Below are 25,069 nucleotides of genomic sequence, written 5' to 3'. Positions count from 1 at the left end.
CTTGAAACTGTTCTAAGCCGAGGAGGGAAAAAGTAAAATAAAAAATCACCGCATCCTGAAGGGGTGGAAGAGGTATTCCGCCCCTAGACATCTTATCCCCTATCCAAAGGGGTCCCGCTGCTGGGGACTCCCGCGATCTCCCTGCAGCACCTGGCATTCTGTTTGGAAGGCTTGTAATGTCACAGCCCCGCCCCGCCATCACAGCCCCGCCCATTGACTTGCATTCAGGGGGCATGGCCATGACATCACGAGCCTCAAGTTCGCTCCGTGCACTGGATGTCTGGGGGGCCACAGCCGAGATTGCGGGGGTCCCCAGCGGTGGGACCCCCGTGATCAGACATCTTATCCCCTATCCTTTGGATAGGGGATAAGATGTCTAGGGGTGGAGTACCCCTTTAAGCCCAAATTTCCACCCACACGTCAGACATTGGAGTTATAGACATCTGTCCTGACCAGGTAGTTCCATACTTGATTTGGAAGTGTTGTTGTGTTCCCCATTGGCCCCATTTTTACTTGGAGAGAGACGCTACGTGCCGATCCAGCCATGATGAATCCCTTTTCATATACAACGTAGCATTTAAACTTTCTCTGCGCCGCCGGTAACAGAAGAAAAAAAACAACCTCCACATCTCTGCCGCATCCAATGGATTTATTACAGAACAACAGGCTCTGAATTACATCGGGAGAGAAGTGCTGAGAGGGCATCCTCTCCTAGGAGTGCGCTGTTCACATTGTAATCCATTTAGTCCTCTCGGAGGACACCGGCGTCTGCGGCTCCATCCCTCGGCGCTGCTTTTGATTGTTTTAAAGTAGAAAAACTCTCATCCTTTTAGGTTCTGGAAAGGTAAAGGCGGCGTATTGTTCTATTCCCCATGCAGTCGGCTGGGTCAGTGCTGTGTACTGAAGGCGCAGTCGCATTGAAATTCGCTTCCGTGTGTTTTCACGCTTGGCGCTGAGCAGTTCGATTAACCTCTTCTGTAGGGAAGAAAGCAAAACGTTTACAGGAAAAGTGAATGAAAACAATAGACTATATATTTTTTTTTTCAGGTAAGACTTAGTGCAGTGTTTTCCAAACAGTAGGCCTCCAGCTGTTGCACAACTACAACTTCCAGAAAGCACTCCCCGTCCTTGCATGCAGTAGTGCATGTATTCTGCAGGTGGACACTTGCCCAACCTTTCTCTCCTCTGACATCCAGAGTCAACAGTGAGTCGAGAGTCCGTTGTACACATAGATTAGTGTTTTACAACCAGGGTGCCTCCAGCTGTTGTAAAACTCCAACTCCCGAAATTCGCTCCCCATACAATAGCACATCTATTGTTCAGGGTGACACTTGCCGGACCCTTCTTTCCTCAGACAACAGTAGCTGGGAGGCCATAGATTAGTGTTTTCCAACAGGGTGCCTCCAGCTATTGCACAACTAAAACTCCCAGAATGTGCTCCCTATCTCCACGTTCACTAGCACATGTATTCTGCAGATGGACACTTGCCTGACCTTTCTCTCCTCTGACATCCAGAGTCAACAGTGAGCTGAGAGGCTGACATAAACATAGATTAGTGTTTTCCAACCAGCGTGCCTCCAGCTGTTGCAAAACTACAACTCCCAGAATGCACTCCCCATCCCCGCTTGCACTAGCATATGTAGTCTGCAGGTGGACACCTGCCCGAACTTTCTCTCTTTTGACATCCAGAGTCAACAGGGACTCAAGAGGCCATCGTAAACATAGATTAGTGTTTTCCAACCAGGGTGCCTCCAGCTGTAACAAAACTACAACTCCCAGAATGCACTCCCTATCCCTGCATACACTAGCACATGTACTCTGCAGGGGGACACTTGCCCGACCCTTCTCTCCTCTGATATCCAGAGTCAACAGTGAGTCAAGAGACCAGCGTAAACATAGATTAGTGTTTTCCATCCAGGGTGCATCCAGCTGTTGCAAAACTAAAACTCCCAAAATGTGCCCCCCATCTCCGCATACACTAGCACTTGTAGTCTGCAGGTGGACACTTTCCCAACTTTTCTCTCTTCTTACATCCAGAGCAACAGTGAGTCTTGAGGCCTTTGTACACATTAGATTAGTGTTTTCCATCCAAGGTGCCTGCAACTGTTGCAAAACTACAACTCCCAAAATGCGCTCCCCATCTCCACATACACATTTAGTCTGCAGGTGGACACTTGCCCGACTCTGCTCTCCTCTGACATCCTCTGACAACAGTGTGCCAGGAGGCTATCGTACACATAGATTATTGTTTTCCAACAGGGTACCTCCAACTGTTACACAACTACAACTCCCAAAATGTGCTCCCCATCTCCACATACACTAACACATGTTTTCTGCGGGGGGACATTTCCCGACCCTCTCTCCTCTGACATCTAGAGTCAACAGTGAGTCTTGAGGCCGTTGCACACATAGATTAGTGTTTTCCAACCAAAGTGCCTCCAGCTGTTGCAAAACTACAACTCCCAAAATGCGCTCCGCATCTCTGCATACACTAGCACATGTATCCTGCATTGGGACACTTGCGCACCCTTTCTCTCCTCTGAAATCCAGAGTCATCAGTGCGCTGAGAGGCCATCATACACTTAGATTAGTGTTTTCCAACCAGGGCGCCTTCAGCTGTTGCAAAAGTACAACTCACAGCTGTCCGGGCATGCTAGGAGTTGTAGTTTTGCAGCAGCTGGAGGCACCCTGGTTGGAAATCACCGTCTTTGTGTTAAAATGGTGACTTGGTATCTGGGTATCCTCCAGAACAAAAATAAAGAAGGAACAGTGTGGAAATCCCCATTTAATTCGGCTAATGTTGTTCTCTCTGCCCGGTTGTGCGCCGCGGAGATTATCTTGAAAGCAGAACGTATATATTTTTTTTCTTCCAATAATTGGTTTGGAGTTTAAAAACATCTATTTGTAACGCAGAAGAGCAAATGCCGGTCACAGATGATATTAGCAACAGAGAGAAGCAAAGGCGAGAGATTGTTACTTCACTTCGTGCGACTATCTGCTAACTTGGAGATAAGAATGGAAAACTAAACCGGGGACGTCCCTCTCCGCAACATCTCCTTATGATTTCCTGCAGTGCGAAGATGTGTGTGAGGGGGGGGGGGGGGGGGGGGTTTACACATTTCTGTAAGAATTGAAGAAGTCAGCAAATATCTCAACAGAATGAAGACAGACATCTCAGTGCTTGTGTTCCACTTAAAGGGGTATGCCTATCTCATAATTTCAGTTTACCAGTCCTTTCCAACCCAATTAATGCAAGTTTTATTTTTTCAAAGCTAGATATATTGGGCCACTCTTTCAGGCATGTAGACCAGTGCTGTGGAGTCGGAGTCAGACGAAATTTTGGGTACCTGGAGTCGGAGTCGGCAAACAATGCACCGACTCCTCCTACCGTATATACTCGAGTATAAGCCGAGTTTTTCAGCACGATTTTTCGTGCTGAAATGCCCCCCTCGGCTTATACTCGAGTGAACTCCGCCTGTCAATCCCTTCATCAGTGGTCTTCAACCTGTGGACCTCCAGAGGTTTCAAAACTACAACTCTCAGCAAGCCCGGACAGCCATCGGCTGTCCGGGCATGCTGGGTGTTGTAGTTTTGAAACCTCTGGAGGTCCGCAGGTTGAAGACCACTGCGGCCTTCGTCATCATCCAGCCACCCCCCCCTTTTGTTTTGTACTCACCTCCCTTTAGGGTGAGCTGGTCCGGGCCATCTATGCTGCAGGGGCTTCTTGCTGGGAGTTGTAGTTTTTAATCCTCTGGAGGTCCGCAGGTTGAAGACCACTGATCAAGGGATTGACATGCAGTGATAATGAAAGGGGGGGGGATGATGACGAAGGCCGCAGTGGTCTTCAACCTGCGGACCTCCAGAGGTTTCAAAACTACAACTCCCAGCATGCCTGGACAGCCAATGGCTGTCCGGGCATGCTGGGAGTTGTAGTTTTGAAAGATCTGGAGGTCCGCAGGTTGAAGACCACTGATGAAGGGATTGACAGGGGGTGATGATGAAGGGGGGGGATGATGACGGGGGTCTGGATGATGACAGGGAGGATGATGTATTTCCCACCCTAGGCTTTTAGTCGAGTCAATAACTTTTCCTGGGTTTTTGGTGTAAAATTAGGGGCCTTGGCTTATATTCGGGTCGGCTTATACTCGAGTATATACAGTAAATTTTGATTGGAAAAAAAAAAAGCAAGTTTTAATGTCCCAATTCACAAAAATGTATAATTAATGACTTCTCTACTGTAAGAATAAAGACCAATGCATGCAGTGCCTCACGTAACCGCAAAACGAACACATTAAGTGACCGTGAAGAAGCATGCTTTTCATTTGCTTCACTATATGGCACGCAACGCACAATTAGAAGCGGCAATACTTATACTTTCCATAGTGTTGTGTTCTGCTGTTACAGGGAACCCATGGGTAACCTAGCCTCTGACTGATAAGGGATTAAGTAAATATGTTTTTTGCAGGACTAGAGGCACTTGTATAAGTGAAGGGAATCGAGGGTCAATAGTTCAAGACTGAAGCTGTAAACCATTGGAAAAACTGCTGCCATTCAGCTAAGGCTATAAAAACTTGTAAACTCCGATTGTTAGCTTTAACTTTAAACATGACTATGGGATTCTACTAGCGAAATCATGTTTTAAAGTAAATGCCCCTTCCTGGATCCTCCCACTGCCCTATCTTCAGCAGCAGATCAGCACACAAAAAGGAGAAGGCAGCAGCTTCTGCCCAACTACCTCTCTTTGCTAGAAGAGCTTAGAAGAACTTGGTGGAACAGCTTCTTGGATTCAACTGTAAGTGTTTATAAATACATTCGCATATTAATACAGAGGAGTCGGGAGTACAAAAAACTGCGGAGTCGGAACATTTATCTACCGACTCCACAGCCCTGAATTGTGGACATAGTCAAGACAACTTGCTGAAGTAGAAACCAAGCCTCAGAATAAGAAAGAAAGGCGATTTAACTGACTGTAAACAGGACATGGTTGTTGGTGCCAGACGGCCTGGTCTGAATTTTTCACAAACTGCTGATCTACTGGGATTGGTCCAAAAAAAGAGAAAATATTCAGTGTGTGGCGGTTGTGCGGACAAAAATACTTTGTTGATGCCAGAGGAGAAGGGGCAGACTCGTACGAGATGATAAAGGCAACAGTAACTCAAATAATCCCTCATTACAACCTAGGTATGGAGAATACCATCTTTGAATGCACAACACATATAATCTTGAAGCAAATGGGCAACAGCAGTAGAAGACCCCACCAAGGGCCACTCCTTTCAGATAAGAACAGGAAAATCAGACTACATTTCACACAGGTCACTAAAACTGGACAATGAAAGACTGGAAGAATGTTGTCTGGTCTGAGGAGTCTCCATTCAGATGACAGTGTCAGAATTTGGTGTAAATAGCATAAAGCATGGATCCATCCTGCCTTGTATCAGCGGGTCAGGCTGGTGGCAGTGTAATTTGTGGGGGACATTTTCTGGGCACTCTTTGGGCCCCTTAGTACCAATTGTATAAACACGACCTGAGTATTGTCACTGACCATGTGTATGATCACAGCAGGATAATGCCCTATGTCACAGGACATCATCCTATACAGGACAATGAGGTCACTGGACTCCAATGGCCTCCACAGTCACCAGATCTCATCCAATAGATCACCGCTGGGATGTGGTGGAACCAGAGATTCTCATCATGGATCCAACAAATCTGCAGCAACTGTGTGATGTCATCATGTCCATATGGAGGAACTGTGTGATGTCATCATGTCCATATGGAGGAACTGTGTGATGTCATCATGTCCATATGGAGGAACTGTGTGATGTCATCATGTCCATATGGAGGAACTGGGTGATGTCATCATGTTCATATTTAGGAACTGTGTGATGTCATCTTGACCATATGGAGAACTGTGTGATGTCATCATGTCCATATGGAGGAACTGTGTGATGTCATCATGTTTTTACTAAATCTGGATGAGTGTAATAATCCAATGATTAGAATCCATAAATCTCTATTTGTTTTTAGTTTTGGAAGTATGAAAAAGTATTTAGAAGTATGGTGGAACCTCGTGCCCTAGATGTGAAGGTAGAGTAATGACATCCCATTACCTGCCAAGCCTATGTGAGTTTTCGGTAACATACATACCATAGGGTTTAGACATTTGCTTTTAGATCAAAATGATTTTGCATTGGTCAGGATGTTGATCACTTTGGAGATCCTCCAAGCTCAGGGTCAATGCAGAAGAAGAGATCAACGGCATTCCTCCGTGGCAAAGCCTATTTTGTCGATATGCAACAAAGTGATGGCGTGGGGCAGCTGGGATATAACAAGACAATAGCAAAGCGAGTGTGTGAAGCCCGTTCGATGGACAAATCATGTCAGTCATTGGTGACCTCTCGCGGAGAACACCTACCCTCCCAGAGAGCTGAGCAAATGGGATTTTCTTTTTCTTTCTTTTTGCTCTTTATCAGGACGAGGTTTCCCCCAGAGAAAACATTGATTTCTGCCATCACAGGGAACTCATTAAAAGTCCTTTCTACAATAACCTTGTTATCTCCTTTTCATACACTTCTACAATTTTAGGAACTCTGTGTATCACGTCCGGGAGACTCATCTTCTAATCTATATAGGGCTCAATGCTAAAAACACTGGTCAGCAGAACAAGACCTTTCTGTATACAGCTATCGATGCGACGTCCTAGTGTAGAGGTCACAAGGACAATGTGAAGTCATTGAGGTGGCCAAAGTTTCGGCAGTGCTGTAAAATAATTTTGTAAGTGTTGTCGAATTCAGGCCCCTGGAATTGCTCGGTAAATGTTCCCATGTAATTAGTGGCTAGTCATATACTCTATGCTTTCTTATAGACCAATGGCCTCCAAACTGTTGTCCTCCAGATATTGCAAAACTACAACCCCTAGCATGCACGGACAGCCGTTGGCTGCCTGAGCATGCTAGGAGTTGTAGCTTTGCAACAGCTTGAGGGCCGCAGTATGGAGAACTCTGTTATAGAAAGAGTCACTCCTGGTTAAAGTCTCTACTTTTTGGTATGGTCATAACACGCCTTTCTATTACCTACATACCTTTTAGATAACACAGTTAAAGGGGTTATCCAACAAAAGGTGACTTTAGTAGGTGTCATACAGTGATGGACATGCTTACCAAGGATCTGTGCTTGTGTTAGTGGAAAATGGCTGTGTCCTGTGTCCCCCCCCCCCCCTCATCACAATGTTGGCTTGTTTTTGGGAACTGGCTACTTCCTCAGACTACAATCCCCAGGATCCTTTGTTTCAAAGTGGGAGGAAACTTATTTCCCTTCTACACATTGGTCACCCCACCCATTGCAGCTCCCTTTGATCACATGACTTGACCAACATCACCTGACACATAAGATGAGGATCTGTGTGATGAGGGCTGGCTTCACACACAACAGAAAAAGCAGCTAAACCCCTTTTTAGATTTGTGATGTATTGTCTGGGGCTGCACAGCAAGCTGGGAACGGTTTAAGACAAGGGGGAAAAAATACAAAGAAATTCAATACCAGCCCCCAAACACAGGTAAGCTAAGTATATTAGTAACTAGACCAGACATAGGCAACCTTCGGCACTGCAGATGTTTTGGACTACATCTACCATGATGCTTTATCAGCATTTTGGCTGTAAGAGCATCATAGGCGATGTAGTTCAAAACATCTTTAGTGCCGATGGTTGCCTATGCCTGAACTAGACTGACTTTGCTGCCCCTGTCTTAAGTTTAAAGAACAAAAATCCTGAAATACCCCTTTAAGAGACATTACTTGGGCAGTACATATTGTGGCCCATATGAAGTCCTTTGGTCCCAAGTTGTGCACCTCTTCCCCAGTCTAACCTCCAAAGAAAGGCAATGCGACATTCTAGAGATCTAGTTAAAAAATGTGATTTTTATTCACTAATCCAGTCAATACAAAAATTGCAAAGTTTAGACCTCCTCCAAGAGGTCTTTTTCAAGCCCTCAAGGAGCAGGTCGAAACGTTGCACTTTTGCCTTTGCCTTTCTTTGGAGGTTGGAGTACGTGAGACCTTGGTCGTCAGGTCTTTCGGCGAGCTGAGCATCCACATTGTCCATGGACTATAAGTCCCTTTTTAAAACTCTTTGTTGTCCCCCAGTCTCCCAGGAAATATGTTTGTATCTACTTAAACCTATGGACTTGTGGGAGGATGGGGTTTAAAGGGGTACTCCACCCCTAGACATCTTATCCCGCCACTGGGGACCCCCGTAATATAGCATGCAGCACCCACCTGTATCTGCTTCCGGCAGCGCTGCAGTTTCTGGCTCCCGACCGCGGGAACGGAAGATCGTGACGTCACGACTCTGTCCCTGTGTGACGTCACGCCCCGCCCCCTCAATGCAAGTCTATGGGAGGGGGCGTGAAAGCTGTCACGCCCCCTCCCATAGACTTGAATTGAGGGGGCGGGGCGTGACGTCACACGGGGACGAACTTCCCTGTTCAGAATGCCGCTGTGTCGGCCTGGAGATTGCGGGGAACCCAGCGGCTGGACCCCCCCAAAATCAGACCTCTTATCCTCTATCCTGTGGATAGGGGATAAGATATTTAGGGCCAGAGTACCCTTTTAGGACACACACCCCCTTTCTGGGCTAACCACGGCTTGAAAAAGATGCAGCACACGGGCAAGACCATAATTGTGTAGTACAATCTCCTTAGTATGTAAAGTTTACGCTCTTGACCAGCTTAAGTCTTGAAGTTGGCTGTGAGTTTTGTGAAAAGTGACATCACCATTCTCCAGGTGTATGATGACATTAACAGAAGTGGTGACATATTCTACAAGACGCATACCGCATTACCGAGCTCTTCTCCAGTGGTGATTGTGCCTTGAGTAAGCGCTCTGGGTCGCGTGCTGGACATTTGCTGACTGGCAATGATAAAGCTTGTGTAATAACCTCACTGCTGTGTTGCTGCGCTCGGCATAATCTGATTGCATTAATAATGCATCGCCCCCATGTTTGCAGGCAGGCTGCACTGTTACTGTCATTTCCTTACGTGCGAGAAACAAGGACTTGTGGCGCCTGAGCACTTAGGGGTCTAAATTTAGAGATTCTGATGGAAGTGACTTTATTTCAGTGACAGGTTAACACTGGATGCTACTATTTACAGAATTCGAGTCCCACCACGTGCCTGGAGCTGCATTATTCTGTTTTGACCAGTCACTTTATAAAGATTTCACCAAGAGATGAAGTCCCAACACAGATTCTTTTTTTGTTTAGTAAATAAAACCTTATCAAAATGACACTGTAAAGTCAGTTCTGTAAAAAAAAAAGTTATCAAATCTTATCGAATATAGGCTTGTCATCAAAATAGATAGTGCCTAGAAAAAGTGACACTTACTCTGAGCACATTTCTGGGTGACAAAACTGAGTTTTTTATTCAAGCTCACAGTTTACTATAGCTAATAAAATACTGCCCCTTATGTGCAAACACTATAACTACTATAATACTGCCTCCTATGTACAAGAATATAACTACTGTAATACCACCCCTATGTACAAGAATATAACTACTATAATACTGCCTCCTATGTACAAGAATATAACTACTAAAATACTGCCCCCTATATACAAGAATATAACTACTATAATACTGCCTCCTATATACAAGAATATAACTACTATAATACTGCTCCTATATACAAGAATATAACTACTATTATACTGCTCCTATATACAAGAGTATAACTACTATAATACTGCTCCTATATACAAGAATATAACTACTATTATACTGCTCCTATATACAAGAGTGTAACTACTATAATACTGCTCCTATATACAAGAATATAACTACAATAATACTGCTCCTATGTACAACAATATAACTAATATAATTCTGCTCCTATATACAAGAATATAACTACTATAATACTGCTCCTATATACAAGAATATACCTACTATAATACTGCTCCTATATACAAGAATATAACCACTATAATACTGCTGCTATATACAAGAATATAACTACTATAAAACGGCCCCTTATGTGCACATAATATAACTACTATAATACTGCTCCTATGTACAACAATATAACTACTATAATGCTGCTCCTATATACAAGAATATAACTACTATAATACTGCTCCTATATACAAGAATATAACTACTATAATACTGCTCCCTATATACAAGAATATAACTACTATAATACTGTCTCCTATATACAAGAATATAACTACTATAATACTGTCTCCTATATACAATAATATAACTTCTATAATACTGCTCCTATATACAAGAATATTACTACTATAATACTGCTCCTATATACAAGAATATAACTACTATAATACTGCTCCTATATACAAGAATATAACTACTATAAAACGGCCCCTTATGTGCACATAATATAACTACTATAATACTCCTCCTCCGCTGCCCCGGCAGCAGCGTCCTTCCCCCTCCCTCCTCACCCCTGGCCAACGGTTTCTCCATGAAGTTGATGCTCGAATAAAGGATTATTGGAACATAGGTGAGTGCTGAAGCATTATTTCTACTGACGTGCAATTTCGGATTTTGTTCTTTTCTGCTTCATCTTATGCATCCCTATTATCCTTGTACTGCCGCTACCACCATTCCTATTGTGACCTCACTGCAGGATTTACCGTATACAGTGGTGCGGTCTCTGTCTCTTCTCTACCACGAATACTATAATACTGCCTCCTATATACAAGAATATAACTACTATAATACTGCTCCTATATACAAGAATATAACTACTATAATACTGCCTCCTATGTACAAGAATAGAACTACTATAATACTGCTCCTATATACAAGAATATAACTACCATAATACTGCTCCTATATACAAGAATATAACTACTATAATACTGCCCCCTATATACAAGAATATAACTACTATAATACTGCTCCTATATACAAGAATATAACTACTATAATACTGCCCCCTATATACAAGAATATAACTACTATAATACTGCCTCCTATATACAGGAATATAACTACTATAATACTGCCTCTATATACAAGAATATAACTAGAATAATACTGCTCCTATATACAAGAATATAACTACGATAATACTGCTCCTATATACAAGAATATAAATACTATAATACTGCCTCCTATGTACAAGAATATAAATACTATAATACTGACTCCTATATAAAAGCATATAACTACTATAATACTGCTCCTATATACAAGAATATAAATACTATAATACTGCTCTTATATACAAGAATATAACTACTATAATACTGCCTCCTATATACAAGAATATAACTACTATAATACTGTTCCTATATACAAGAATATAACTACTATAATACTGCTCCTATATACAAGAATATAACTACTATAATACTGCCTCCTATATACAAGAATATAACTACTATAATACTGCCTCCTATATACAAGAATATAACTACTATAATACTGCCCCCTATATACAAGAATACAACTACTATAATACTGCTCCTATATACAAGAATATAACTACTATAATACTGCTCCTCTATACAAGTATATAACTACTATAATACTGCTCCTATATACAAGAATATAACTACTATAATACAGCTCCTATATACAAGAATATAACCACTATAATACTGCCTCCTATATACAAGAATATAACTACTATAATACGGCCTCCTATATACAAGATTATAACCACTATAATAATGCTCCTATATACTAGAATATAACTACTATAATACTGCTGCTATATACAAGAATATAACTACAATAATACTGTTCCTATATTCAAGAATATAACTACTATAATACTGCTCCTATATGCAAGAATATAACTACTATAATACTGCTCCTATATACAAGAATATAACTACTATAATACTGCTCTTATATAGAAGAATATAACTACTATAATACTCATCCTATATACAAGAATATAACTACTATAATACTGCCTCCTATATACAAGAATATAACTACTATAATACTGCCTCCTATATACAAGAATATAACTACTATAATACTGCTCCTATATACAAGAATATAACTACTATAATACTGCTCTCTATATACAAGAATATAACTACTATAATACTGCTCCTATATACAAGAATATAACTACTATAATACTGCTCCTATATACAAGAATATAACTAATATAATACTGCTCCTATATACAAGAATATAACTACTATAATACTGCTCCTATATACAAGAATATAACTACTATAATACTGCTCCTATATATAAGAATATAACTATTATAATACTGCTCCTATATACAAGAATATAACTAATATAATACTGCTTCTATGAAAGACATTATGTAGAGATGCAGGTTAGTTACTACTGTAACTACTTGATCCCACAGAGGATTCTGCTGAAGAAAATATACTGCTGCAAATCATGTGGATGAAAATCCAGCCCTGACACAGCCTCTTATGGAGCCACTCATGGACTAACCATCATTTTCTATGTATCAGTATGTGGGATTCTGAAACCATTGGGAACCAACCGCGTATATGTATAAACCCGCACGATGCACATATGTACAGTACGTTCATATATTATGCATCCAGATGGGCCGGTGTATTCTTCCTCATCGGAGGGGAAAGTGTTACTCCGCTCTCATGGCGTCAAACAGCTGGGGAGGCAGCGCTGAGATCTGAGCACAATTATACATGTTTGGAAAATTGGACTAATAAAATAAGCCGGAGAAATCAGAGCAATTATAATTACCATATTCTGAGGGGTTTATTTTTAGCTCGATTTGTCTTTGCCGAGCGAATTTACATCAGTTAAACGTTCGCATTGTTATCTTCACCTGCAAAGAGGAGATGATTTATTCAGAAAGTGAACGCCGCCTTTGTCCCTTCCGTTTATACTCCAGCGATTTCCATTACCGGGAATCGGTAACCTTTTGACAAAACCGCACGTATTTACCCCAGCGGGGTGTTTAGGATGAGAGAAGAAAAAAGTATTACCGTATTTTTACGCTCCGGCATATAAGACGCACCCTATTTTAAAGGTCCAAAATCTAGAAAAAAAAGATTCTGAACCCAACAGGGATCTTCAACCTGCGGACCTCCAGATGTTGCAAAACTACAACTCCCAGCATGCCCGGACAGCCGTTGGCTGTCCGGGTATGCTGGGAGTTGTAGTTTTGCAACATCTGTAGGTCCGCAGGTTGAAGACCACTGGTATAGGAGGTAATACTCACGTGTCCCCGCCGCTCCGGACCAGTCACCGCTGCCCTGGATGTCGCTCCATCGCTGTCACCGCGTCCCCATGGTGTCCCTGAGGCTCCGGACATCATCTTCCCCGGGATCCACGCTCTCCGTCGCCGTCATCACGTCGCCGTCGCTACGCACTCCGCTCCTATTGGATGACGGGACGGCGTGCGCTACGACGTGATGACGTCGAAGGAGAGCGCCGGCCATGCAGAGGATCCCGGCACGGAGCAGACACCGAGGAGGCAGGTAAGGTCCCTCTCGGTGTCCAGTAAGCTGTTCGGGATGCCGCGATTTCACCGCGGCGGTCACGAACAGCCCGACTAAACAGCCGGGTTAGTGTTATTTTCGCTTCAGACATGGCGGTCAGCTTTGTTCGCCGCATCTGAAAGGTTAATACAGGGCATCACCGCGAGCGGTGATTCTCTTTTTTGGCCCGAATCCCGGCCGTTGATGGCCGCAGGGATCGCTGCAATAGATGTGTGTATTCGCCGTGTAAGACGCACCTCCAACTTTTCCCCCCCAGTTTTGGGGAAGAAAAAGTGCATCTTATACAGCGAAAAAATACGGTACACCTTAAATGGTACCTCTGGTATCTGTCGAAATGTTTATTTACTAGAGATGTATGCAGCCCTATGTGTCTCCATGGTAACAGACTACAAGCAACCCCTGTGTAGTCTGAGACTTCAGTTGTGTCTTGTTCTTTTCCATCTGCCACCTCCTCTTTTGTTTCTAGGTTTAAGTGTGGCCACGCCCCATTGTGATGTCACGCCACACCTCATCCATTCATGTCCATGGGACGGGGCGCGTCTGCGACACGCCCCCTCCCATAGACATGAATGGAGGATGTGCGGTGTGAAGTTATGAGGGACCGTGGTTGTTACGTCACAACCTTTGCTACAGGAGCCTGGCGTTTGTTTAGAACACCTGGTACTGCGGGAGATCGTGGGGGGCCCCAGCAGCGGGACCCCCTTTTCTTTGGATAGGGGATACGATGTATAGCAGTGGAGTACCCCTTTAAAGGAGCTTTACATGATCAGGAAAACATGGCTGCTAATCTCCAAAGTTCAGGTTTATGATTACAACACTCATAGAAATTAATGGAGCTGAACTGCAATACCACACACCACCTGTGGACAAGTGTGGTGCTTTTTTTCTTTTAACCTTCAATGGCTATCCGGGCGTAATCTGAGTTGTAGTTTGGCACGAGGTAGAGGTACAGTGGTTGGGAATCACTGTGTTAATGCATCCTGTTCTACTGCATTGCGGAAAAAAATTACTCTTGTATAAGACCTTATTCACACGTGTCAGAATCCCTGTGCAAACCCTGCGGATGCGCATTCTATCTCATTAAAATGCAGGGATACCCTTTCGGTAGCTCCATTGAATGGGGCCAGTCCACACCCAAAAGATCCACCTAGTCCTGTGAAGTTATTTACCTGACAGCAAAGGGTTAAATCTTTCCTCCACTTAGTCTCGCAGCGTGACACGCGAGGTCAGGTTCTAGGGCCGCACTCATCGATCAACACGGTGCCCACATCGAGGGGTACAGGTCACCAATTTAATTGAGTCAGATCTATTGAGTGTCCTGACTCTGGAGCTTCACATCAATGGCTGCCATCTGCAGAGTGCGCGAGGTCACCCAGAGCCCGCGAGGCCGCCACGTTCAGGCAGGGGAATAGGTCTGACGCTATATTGAGTTACTTTTTCATCATTATCTTCCAGGGCTGTGAAGGGCCCTTTTTGTAGCTGAGTTTTATTTACGTTGTTGAAACGAGGCGATGTTCATTGTAGACTCGCGAGGAGGAGACTGATAAATATTTCATGTAATTCCTGATACAACAGTGATAAATATCGGGGTGTTACAGGTTACATCAGTCCGGCCTACGGAGAGTGCGGCTTTTTGTATCAATCTACGGCAGAAATACTTAATGGGGTATTCCAGCACCTAAAAATGTATCCCCTATCCACATGAGAGAAGAAAAAATCTCATCGAGGGAGGTGTGACCTATGGGGCCCCGACTGTCCCTGCAGCATGGAGAGGTTAGGCCAGCACGTCACTAAGTGCCTCCTTATAGCAATACTAGCCACACAGTGCCTGCCTATAGCATTTTAAGTCACAGAATGCCTGCCTATAGCAGTACCAGTCACACAGTGCCACCATGTAACCGTACCAGCGACACAGTGCCACCCTGTAATCGTTCCAGACACACAGTGCCACCCTGTAGTCGTACCAGCCACACAGTGCCACCCTGTAATCGTACAAGCGACACAGTGCCACCCTGTAATCGTTCCAGACACACAGTGCCACCCTGTAGTCGTACCAGCCACACAGTGCCACCCTGTAATCGTACAAGCGACACAGTGCCACCCTGTAATCGTACCAGCAACACAGTGCCACCCTGTAACCATACCAGCAACACAGTGCCACCCTGTAATCGTACCAGCCACACAGTGCCACCCTGTAATCGTACCAGCCACACAGTGCCACCCTGTAACCATACCAGCAACACAGTGCCACCCTGTAATCGTAACAACCACACAGTGCCACCCTGTAATCGTACCAGCCACACAGTGCCACCCTGTAACCATACCAGCAACACAGTGCCACCCTGTAATCGTAACAACCACACAGTGCCACCCTGTAATCGTACCAGCCACACAGTGCCACCCTGTAAGTCTACCAGCCACACAGTGCCACCCTGTAATCGTACCAGCCACACAGTGCGACCCTGTAATCGTACCAGCCACACATTGCCACCCTGTAATCGTACCAGCCACACAGTGCCACCCTGTAATCGTACCAACCACACAGTGCCATCCTGTAATCATACCAACCACACAGTGCGACCCTGTAATCGTACCAGCCACACAGTGCCACCCTGTAATTGTACCAGCCACACAGTGCCACCCTGTAATCGTACCAGCCACACAGTGCCACCCTGTAATCGTACCAGCCACACAGTGCCACCCTGTAATCGTACCAGCCACACAGTGCCACCCTGTAATCGTACCAGCCACACAGTGCCACCCTGTAACTGTACCAACCACACAGTGCCACCCTGTAATCGTACCAGCCACACAGTGCCACCCTGTAATTGTACCAGCCACACAGTGCCACCCTGTAATCGTACCAGCCACACAGTGCCACCCTGTAACTGTACCAGCCACACAGTGGGACCCTGTAATCGTACCAGCCACACAGTGCCACCCAGTAATTGTGCCTGCCACACAGTGGGACCCTTTAATCATACCAACCACACAGTGCCACCCTGTAATCGTACCAGCCACACAGTGCCACCCTGTAACTGTACCAGCCACATAGTGGGACCCTGTAATCGTACCAGCCACACAGTGCCACCCAGTAATTGTGCCAGCCACACAGTGGGACCCTGTAATCATACCAACCACACAGTGCCACCCTGTAATCGTACCAGACACACAGTGCCATCCTGTAATCGTACCGGCCACACAGTGCCACCCTGTAACTGTACCAGCCACACAGTGCCACCCTGTAATCGTACCAGACACACAGTGCCACCCTGTAATCGTACCAGCCACACAGTGCCATCCTGTAATCGTACCAGACACACAGTGCCACCCTGTAATCGTACCAGACACACAGTGCCACCCTGTAATCGTACCAGCCACACAGTGCCACCCTGTAATCGTACCAGCCACACAGTGCCACCCTGTAATCGTACCAGACACACAGTGCCATCCTGTAATCGTACCAGCCACACAGTGCCATCCTGTAATCGTACCAGCCACACAGTGCCACCCTGTAATCGTACCAGCCACACAGTGCCACCCTGTAATCGTACCAGACACACAGTGCCATCCTGTAATCGTACCAGCCACACAGTGCCACCCTGTAATCGTACCAGCCACACAGTGCCACCCTGTAATCGTACCAGCCACACAGTGCCACCCTGTAATCGTACCAGCCACACAGTGCCACCCTGTAATCGTACCAGCCACACAGTGCCACCCTGTAATCGTACCAGCCACACAGTGCCACCCTGTAATCGTACCAGACACACAGTGCCATCCTGTAATCTTACCAGCCACACAGTGCCACCCTGTAATCGTACCAGCCACACAGTGCCACCCTGTAATCGTACCAGCCACACAGTGCCACCCTGTAATCGTACCAGACACACAGTGCCATCCTGTAATCGTACCAGCCACACAGTGCCACCCTGTAATCGTACCAGCCACACAGTGCCACCCTGTAATCGTACCAGCCACACAGTGCCACCCTGTAATCGTACCAGCCACACAGTGCCACCCTGTAATCGTACCAGCCACACAGTGCCACCCTGTAATCGTACCAGACACACAGTGCCATCCTGTAATCGTACCAGCCACACAGTGCCACCCTGTAACTGTACCAACCACACAGTGCCACCCTGTAATTGTACCAGCCACACAGTGCCACCCTGTAATCGTACCAGCCACACAGTGCCACCCTGTAATCGTACCAGCCACACAGTGCCACCCTGTAACTGTACCAACCACACAGTGCCACCCTGTAACTGTACCAACCACACAGTGCCACCCTGTAATTGTACCAGCCACACAGTGCCACCCTGTAATCGTACCAGCCACACAGTGCCACCCTGTAACTGTACCAACCACACAGTGCCACCCTGTAATCGTACCAGCCACACAGTGCCACCCTGTAATCGTACCAGCCACACAGTGCCACCCTGTAATCGTACCAGACACACAGTGCCATCCTGTAATCGTACCAGCCACACAGTGCCACCCTGTAATCGTACCAGCCACACAGTGCCACCCTGTAATCGTACCAGCCACACAGTGCCACCCTGTAATCGTACCAGCCACACAGTGCCACCCTGTAATCGTACCAGCCACACAGTGCCACCCTGTAATCGTACCAGCCACACAGTGCCACCCTGTAATCGTACCAGACACACAGTGCCATCCTGTAATCGTACCAGCCACACAGTGCCACCCTGTAATCGTACCAGCCACACAGTGCCACCCTGTAATCGTACCAGCCACACAGTGCCACCCTGTAATCGTACCAGACACACAGTGCCATCCTGTAATCGTACCAGCCACACAGTGCCACCCTGTAATCGTACCAGCCACACAGTGCCACCCTGTAATCGTACCAGCCACACAGTGCCACCCTGTAATCGTACCAGCCACACAGTGCCACCCTGTAATCGTACCAGCCACACAGTGCCACCCTGTAATCGTACCAGACACACAGTGCCATCCTGTAATCGTACCAGCCACACAGTGCCACCCTGTAACTGTACCAACCACACAGTGCCACCCTGTAATTGTACCAGCCACACAGTGCCACCCTGTAATCGTACCAGCCACACAGTGCCACCCTGTAATCGTACCAGCCACACAGTGCCACCCTGTAACTGTACCAACCACACAGTGCCACCCTGTAACTGTACCAACCACACAGTGCCACCCTGTAATTGTACCAGCCACACAGTGCCACCCTGTAATCGTACCAGCCACACAGTGCCACCCTGTAACTGTACCAACCACACAGTGCCACCCTGTAATCGTACCAGCCACACAGTGCCACCCTGTAATCGTACCAGCCACACAGTGCCACCCTGTAATCGTACCAGCCACACAGTGCCACCCTGTAATCGTACCAGCCACACAGTGCCACCCTGTAATCGTACCAGCCACACAGTGCCACCCTGTAATCGTACCAGCCACACAGTGCCACCCTGTAATCGTACCAGACACACAGTGCCACCCTGTAATCGTACCAGCCACACAGTGCCACCCTGTAATCGTACCAGCCACACAGTGCCACCCTGTAATCGTACCAGCCACACAGTGCCACCCTGTAATCGTACCAGCCACACAGTGCCACCCTGTAATCGTACCAGACACACAGTGCCACCCTGTAATCGTACCAGACACACAGTGCCACCCTGTAATCGTACCAGACACACAGTGCCTCCCAATTACAGTACCAGCCTCACACTGTCACAGTGCCTCTCTGTAGCACTACCAGCTATACACATTCAGGGAGATTTATCAAAACCTGAGGAAAAGTTACTGAGTTGCCCATAACAACCAATCAGATCGCTGCTTTCACTTTTGAAAAGGCCTCGGAGAAATGAAAGCAGCGATCTGATTGGTTGCTATGGGCAACTCAGCAACTTTTCCTCTGCACAGGTTTTGATAAATCTCCCCCATTGTCCTTGTATGCAATATAGTATAGTGTACAGAGGTGGTCTCAAACTGTGGCCCTCCAGATGTGGCAAAACTTCAATTCCCAGCATGCCCGGACAGCCAACGGCTGTCCGGGCATGCTGGGAGTTGAAGTTTTGCAACATCTGGAGGGCCTCAGTTTGAGACCACTGGTGTACAGTGTCGCTTTTGTTCATTTTTGAAAAGGCCTCTGCAAAATGAAAGTAGCGATCTGATTGGTTGCTATGGGCAACTCAGCAACGTTTCCTCTGGACAGGTTTTGATAACTATCCCCCATTCTCTGTATAACAGTGCCAGCTACAAAACATTGAATGACGCCCCCGTCAGGTAACAGCCTTGCGTTTATCAGTAGGACGCTGCATGTGGCCCCCCAGGTTTTGCACCCCGGAGTTGACAAGCAGCAGAACCTTCACAGTATCCTGACATCATCCTCTTTACGTTGTATGTTGCGCTTCTATAGTAGATCCTCAGCGCGCAGCCCCCTGTGTCCGTGTCCTGTATCCATTTGCTGCTGTCTCTGCCCATTTTCAAATCGTTGATGTTGCGATTGTTTGTCGCACCAAATCGCAGCTACATCTCTCACTTTACCAAAAATAAGTTGTGAATACGGACAGAGGATCTTCATTATTTTTTTGCTCCTTCATGTTACCTTCCCCCTCCCCCTCCCCCCTGCATCTTTAATTGCCTTCTTTTTCATGCTCAGACCCCCATCCTCCGCACACGATCTCCCATCGTCTCCTCTACCCCACCTGCTGTGCTGGGAGGCCGCTATTGAACGCTCTAAGCAACATCTGTTTATTTTTCCATCGCCGTCCTCGTGCGCCTGGACGCACCAGCCCATCTGCTCTTTACACATTATAGGAGCGAGTAATGAGCCCTACCGGCAAGCAACAAGGAATACGAGAGGATTCATTCTGCCGCTGACCCCAATACGGTCCAGAATCCGCGCAGACACTATTCAAGTGACCAGTGTTAAATTGTTACTAATCACATTGGGGGAGGGGGGCTGCATCGATCACTTTGTGTTCATCATATTTATCTTCATCGCCCTTCGCCACAATCGGGTCTCATTTATCTCCTGTTCTAAAGACAAATTGTTCGATGAAGTGGAGGGAATATTAGATTGCGTTCTCCTTCCCCGCCTTCGGGATTTACATTTAGGTTAGATTGTTGCAAATAAATTGGTATAAAGGAGTATTTTAATGGAAAAAAGAATACAAAAATAGTGGGTGTAACCTGTGAGATGGTGACAGGAATGGTCGTCAGGGATCGCTATATATTTTCCAATGGTACCTATCATATGTGGACAACCAGATTTCAGGAAGTGAATATCTTATCCAGGAGAGCTGGTTGGATGTAGGAAATCCCAAAAGAGTTACAGTCCCTGCCATGATTGAGTATTCTATGGAATTTATAAGTCCTATTATTAGGATTGGACTTTTATGGGAAAAAAAGGCAGGTTCGGATCTGGGCCTCCACAGGTTTTCAGACGAGCCCAGGTCAGCACAGGTGCTGAAGACAGGTTGTCACTGGGCTTTAAAACTAGGTGAGAGTCAGTCTGCGAGTGAGGCTTTAAAGTACAGGGTTGGTCTCCCGCCCATCTTGCAAAGATCGGTGCAGAGAAACGCAGCTCACCCTGTGCGGTACAGTGGCTGAGTCTCGGCAGTTTCTGTGCACGAGTCCCTTTCATCATAAAAGGGCTTGTGCACTGAACTTTCCAGACGTATGCAACTGCACCGTCCAATGCGAGCTGCATGTCTTTGCAGAATGGACTATAAGCCAACACTGGCTGTAAGGGCCCAATGTATGTCTGTTAGGAGAATATGGACTCTTTAAATGTACAGCGAAGAATCTGCAGGGGCCACCCCTATACCAATACATTAAGCCAGTGATTCCCAACCAGGATGCCTCTGGCTGTTGCAAAACTACAACTCCCTTCCACTGTCCGGGCATGCTGAAAGTTGTAGTTTTGCAACACCTGCATGCACCCGGATTGGAAATAATTCAACATTTCCCTAATTTATTCTTAAAGAGTACCTGTCACCAAATACAACTTTTAATAGAGTGTTCCTTGTGTAATTAGCAGACACTTTCCCATTCACTTGCTTTTAAAATTATCAACATAAATATGTTTTTAAAATGTAATAGAAAAAGCGGCCACTAGGTGGCTCTGTTCTGTTCTCTGCTGCAATTAATACAGTGAGTTTGGTCTCCTCCTGGCCTGGCAGGAGACCAAACTCAGGAAGTGCTTCTGGCTGTGCTGAGCTTGATTGACAGCTGCACAGAGCCTCGCTGAAAGCTGCACAGAGCCTAAGGGTCTTCTATTCATCACAGCACTGCAACCATGTGAGGGCGGAAGTGGTCCCCCAGCAGGCTTCAGTGATGTCATGCCTGCTGGGAAACACCCACTTTCTCCTGCTAGGAGAATGCAATGTGAAGAGTGGTAAGATACACAGCTTTTTAAAGCTCTGAAATATTTTTTAAGGGTGGAAGGAGTGTTAGGAGTAGTTGGGGAACATAGCCTGAGTTAGTTTAGAAAAGTTTTATTTGGTGACAGATACTTTTTAACAAAGTAATTCACATTCACTTTTCAGCAATAAATTTCATACCCCACCCAACAGTTTTGCAAAATCATTGTAAAATCCAATTGTTGTCTTTCTTTTCTATAGGGGTCCGGGTCTTGCAATGGGGTCTTTTTTTACTGACTTGAATTGGTCTATAGAGTAATGCAAAATGATGCTTTGTGTACTGCCCTGCTCCGTCACCGTCACTCCCAAATGTGACTCACCAGTGTTCTGGAATTACTCTCCATGCAGTTCTCCAATTCTACCAGGGTCCATTCTGTACAGATAGATATGACTATGTATAGTAGCCGGACGTCATTCATCACCTATCTGCCCATCTTCTTCTTCCTATAACTGTAATGTCTTTTTGTCCGCGCTAAGGTCACTGCCACGAACATTAAACGTGCTACCTATGGCAGGGGCTGTCATCCGGGGGACAAGTCACACGTATCCCTTCATTTTTTTCCTTTTTGTATTCAGAAGGTAAACATAGATGGTGCTCAGAAATTTCACTTCCACCATGTGCGATTCCTCCTTTGCCTATATGTTCAGCTAGGTATATAATATCCCATCATAATCGATTGTACAGTCTTATAAATAGAAATTAACATTAACCTGCCCCGATTTGCCACAGTGTTTTTTTTTGTATAAAGTCCCATGCAAGTCTATGGGATTTACAATTCATCTCACATTAGTCTCAGGCTGCGGAGATTGCCCAGGACTTTTAAACATCCTGCTGACTGTCCGGCAAACAGGTGCAGGGAAAGGTTAGTGCGGGCGTTGGGATATGAGGTCATGATAAGAGGACGAATATGGGGATGGTATATGAGGTCAGGATATAAGGACGAGAGCGTCATTGTTGCTTTTTTTCTCCCATAGGGTTTAGGGCACTATACTAATCTTAAGAAAATCCTCTGCCTTCAGAGTCCTCTGGCATTGGGAAGCCATTGGCACAGCTGAATAGTTACAAATAGTACGTAGTACCTGGGCAGTGGTGCTGATCCTCCTCATATTGCATAATATTCCAATCCGTAAGGCCAGTGCAGATTCACACGCCACGACCAATGTGCCTGCTATGAAGAATTACCCATAAAGCAGTGCCAACCACTAAACAATGCCCACAGAGTAGTTACTGCTACATTAGTGCCCGTACCAATGCAGTAGACACGGTTTCCCCATGGTGCAACTCAACTTGTCCTCTGCATGGTCCAGCTCTTCGCTCAAGTCCTATGCTAGTCCCCATTGTCAGAGACCAGCACTGGAGAATCCTATTGAGGAGAAGCTATCCGTGCCCAGTGCCTTCTATACTGGATTTGGACACCTAGTCTGTATACAATCTATATACATTATACTATACATTTCTATATGCTATGGTCAAGCTGGTTGCTATGGCACCAAAAAGTGTCTTGCAAGTGTCTCTGGTTGGGTTTTTCATACTGTAGAAGGAGTTTAGACAAGCCTGGGAATGTAGGGGTTAAGGGCTTCGGCGTGTTTAACCATAGCAACGTAGTGTAATGGATATATTTAGCGCTCTGCGGGAGGGAGCACTGCGGTCCAGCAGGGATAAGATCCACCACATGGGCCCAGTTAGTATGTTACCATAGATACGCATTGCTGCGCCGCAGAGAGCCAGGGAAAGGCTTTGTGGTCAGCGCCAGGGAATCTTCAGCGTTTTCCCTTCTGTATATTTATGCTTAGTTTATGAACTGGAAATAAGCTGCCCCCTCCCCAGAACAGCACCACCAAAATAAGAAGCTGTTTATGCCGCAGCGCTCTGTGAAACGCGTGAGTTAATGTTCCCGCACGGAGCCCGGTTGTGCTGATCGGAAACTCAATGCCCAGCCATTTGCCGAATAATAATTTATTAGGCTCCGCTCAAATAAACACTATGTAGAACCACAAGTCCCTGCAGGTGCTGGCTGGAGAGGTACAGGCCATTTGCATTTGTTACGTTATTATGTTATTTTGGTTTAGGATATATCCATAATTTATCAGTATTATACGTTTATATTTATAATTAAAGGGGTACGCCACTGCCCCAGTGTTGGGAATATTTTGTTCCGGACGCTGAGTGTGGGCTGCGGGGGTCGTAATGCCACGCCACACTCCCTTAATGCAAGTCTATGGGAGGGGGCGTGGCAGCCGCCACGCCCCCTCCGATAGACTTACATTAAAGTGACGTGGTTTGACAACCAAAGGGGGCGTGGATGGATGTCACGACGCCAGCAGCCCACGCCCAGCGCTCGGAATAAAATGTTCTCAACACTGAGGCAGTGGAGTACCCTGAAAGGGGTACTCCGGTGGAAAACCTTTTTTTTTTTTTTTTTTTATCAACTGGTGCCAGAAAGTTAAACAGATTTGTAAATTACTTCTATGAAAAAAAAATCTTTACCCTTTCAGAACTTTTTAGCAGCTGTATGCTACAGAAGAAATTCTTTTCTTTTTGAATTTTTTTTTGTCTTGTCCACAGTGCTCTCTGCTGACACCTGATGCCCGTATCAGGAACTGTCCGGAGCAGGAGAAAATCCCCATAGCAAACCTATGCTGCTCTGGACAGTTCCTGACACGGACAGAGGTGTCAGCAGAGAGCACTGTGGACAAGACAAAAAAGGAACTCAAAAATAAACGAATTCCCTCTGTAGCATACAGCTGCTAAAAAGTACTGGAAGGGTAAAGATTTTTTAATAGAAGTAATTTACAAATCTGTTTAACTTTCTGGCATCAGTTCATTTAAATAAAAAAGTTTTCCACTGGAGTACCCCTTTAAGCTACATGAAAACTTGAGTTGTTTCGTGTCATTACTTTCCTTGCAGTGATCCGGAGTTACGTCATGTTTTATCCTCCAGAGCTGCACTCACCCTTTTGCCAGTTTTCTTGGACTGTTCATTGGCTGCGCTGAGCTTGCTGTAGGGATTTGCTTTATGGGAGGTGTCATCTTTACAATATGCGCTGTAGCGTCTTGCACGTGGTGGAGGAACCATGCTAGAGACCAATAATGAGACAAGAATTAGACCAGGAATGTGATAGGGAGCCATGTGGGTTACAAGGATCAAGACAGGAA

General features: G+C 45.6%; 1 protein-coding gene across 1 annotated transcript in view; it reads left to right on the top strand.

Annotated features, from left to right (window-relative positions):
- Positions 1-25,069, top strand: part of TRAPPC9 (trafficking protein particle complex subunit 9) — a 602,485-nt gene that overhangs the window by 297,040 nt on the left and 280,376 nt on the right. The gene's annotated exons all lie outside the window — the stretch shown is intronic.

Source organism: Hyla sarda, chromosome 5 (assembly GCF_029499605.1).
Source record: "Hyla sarda isolate aHylSar1 chromosome 5, aHylSar1.hap1, whole genome shotgun sequence".
Lineage (NCBI taxonomy): Eukaryota > Metazoa > Chordata > Amphibia > Anura > Hylidae > Hyla > Hyla sarda.
The sequence above is the reverse complement of the archived record's forward strand: the minus strand, read 5'-3'. Positions and strand labels throughout refer to the sequence as shown.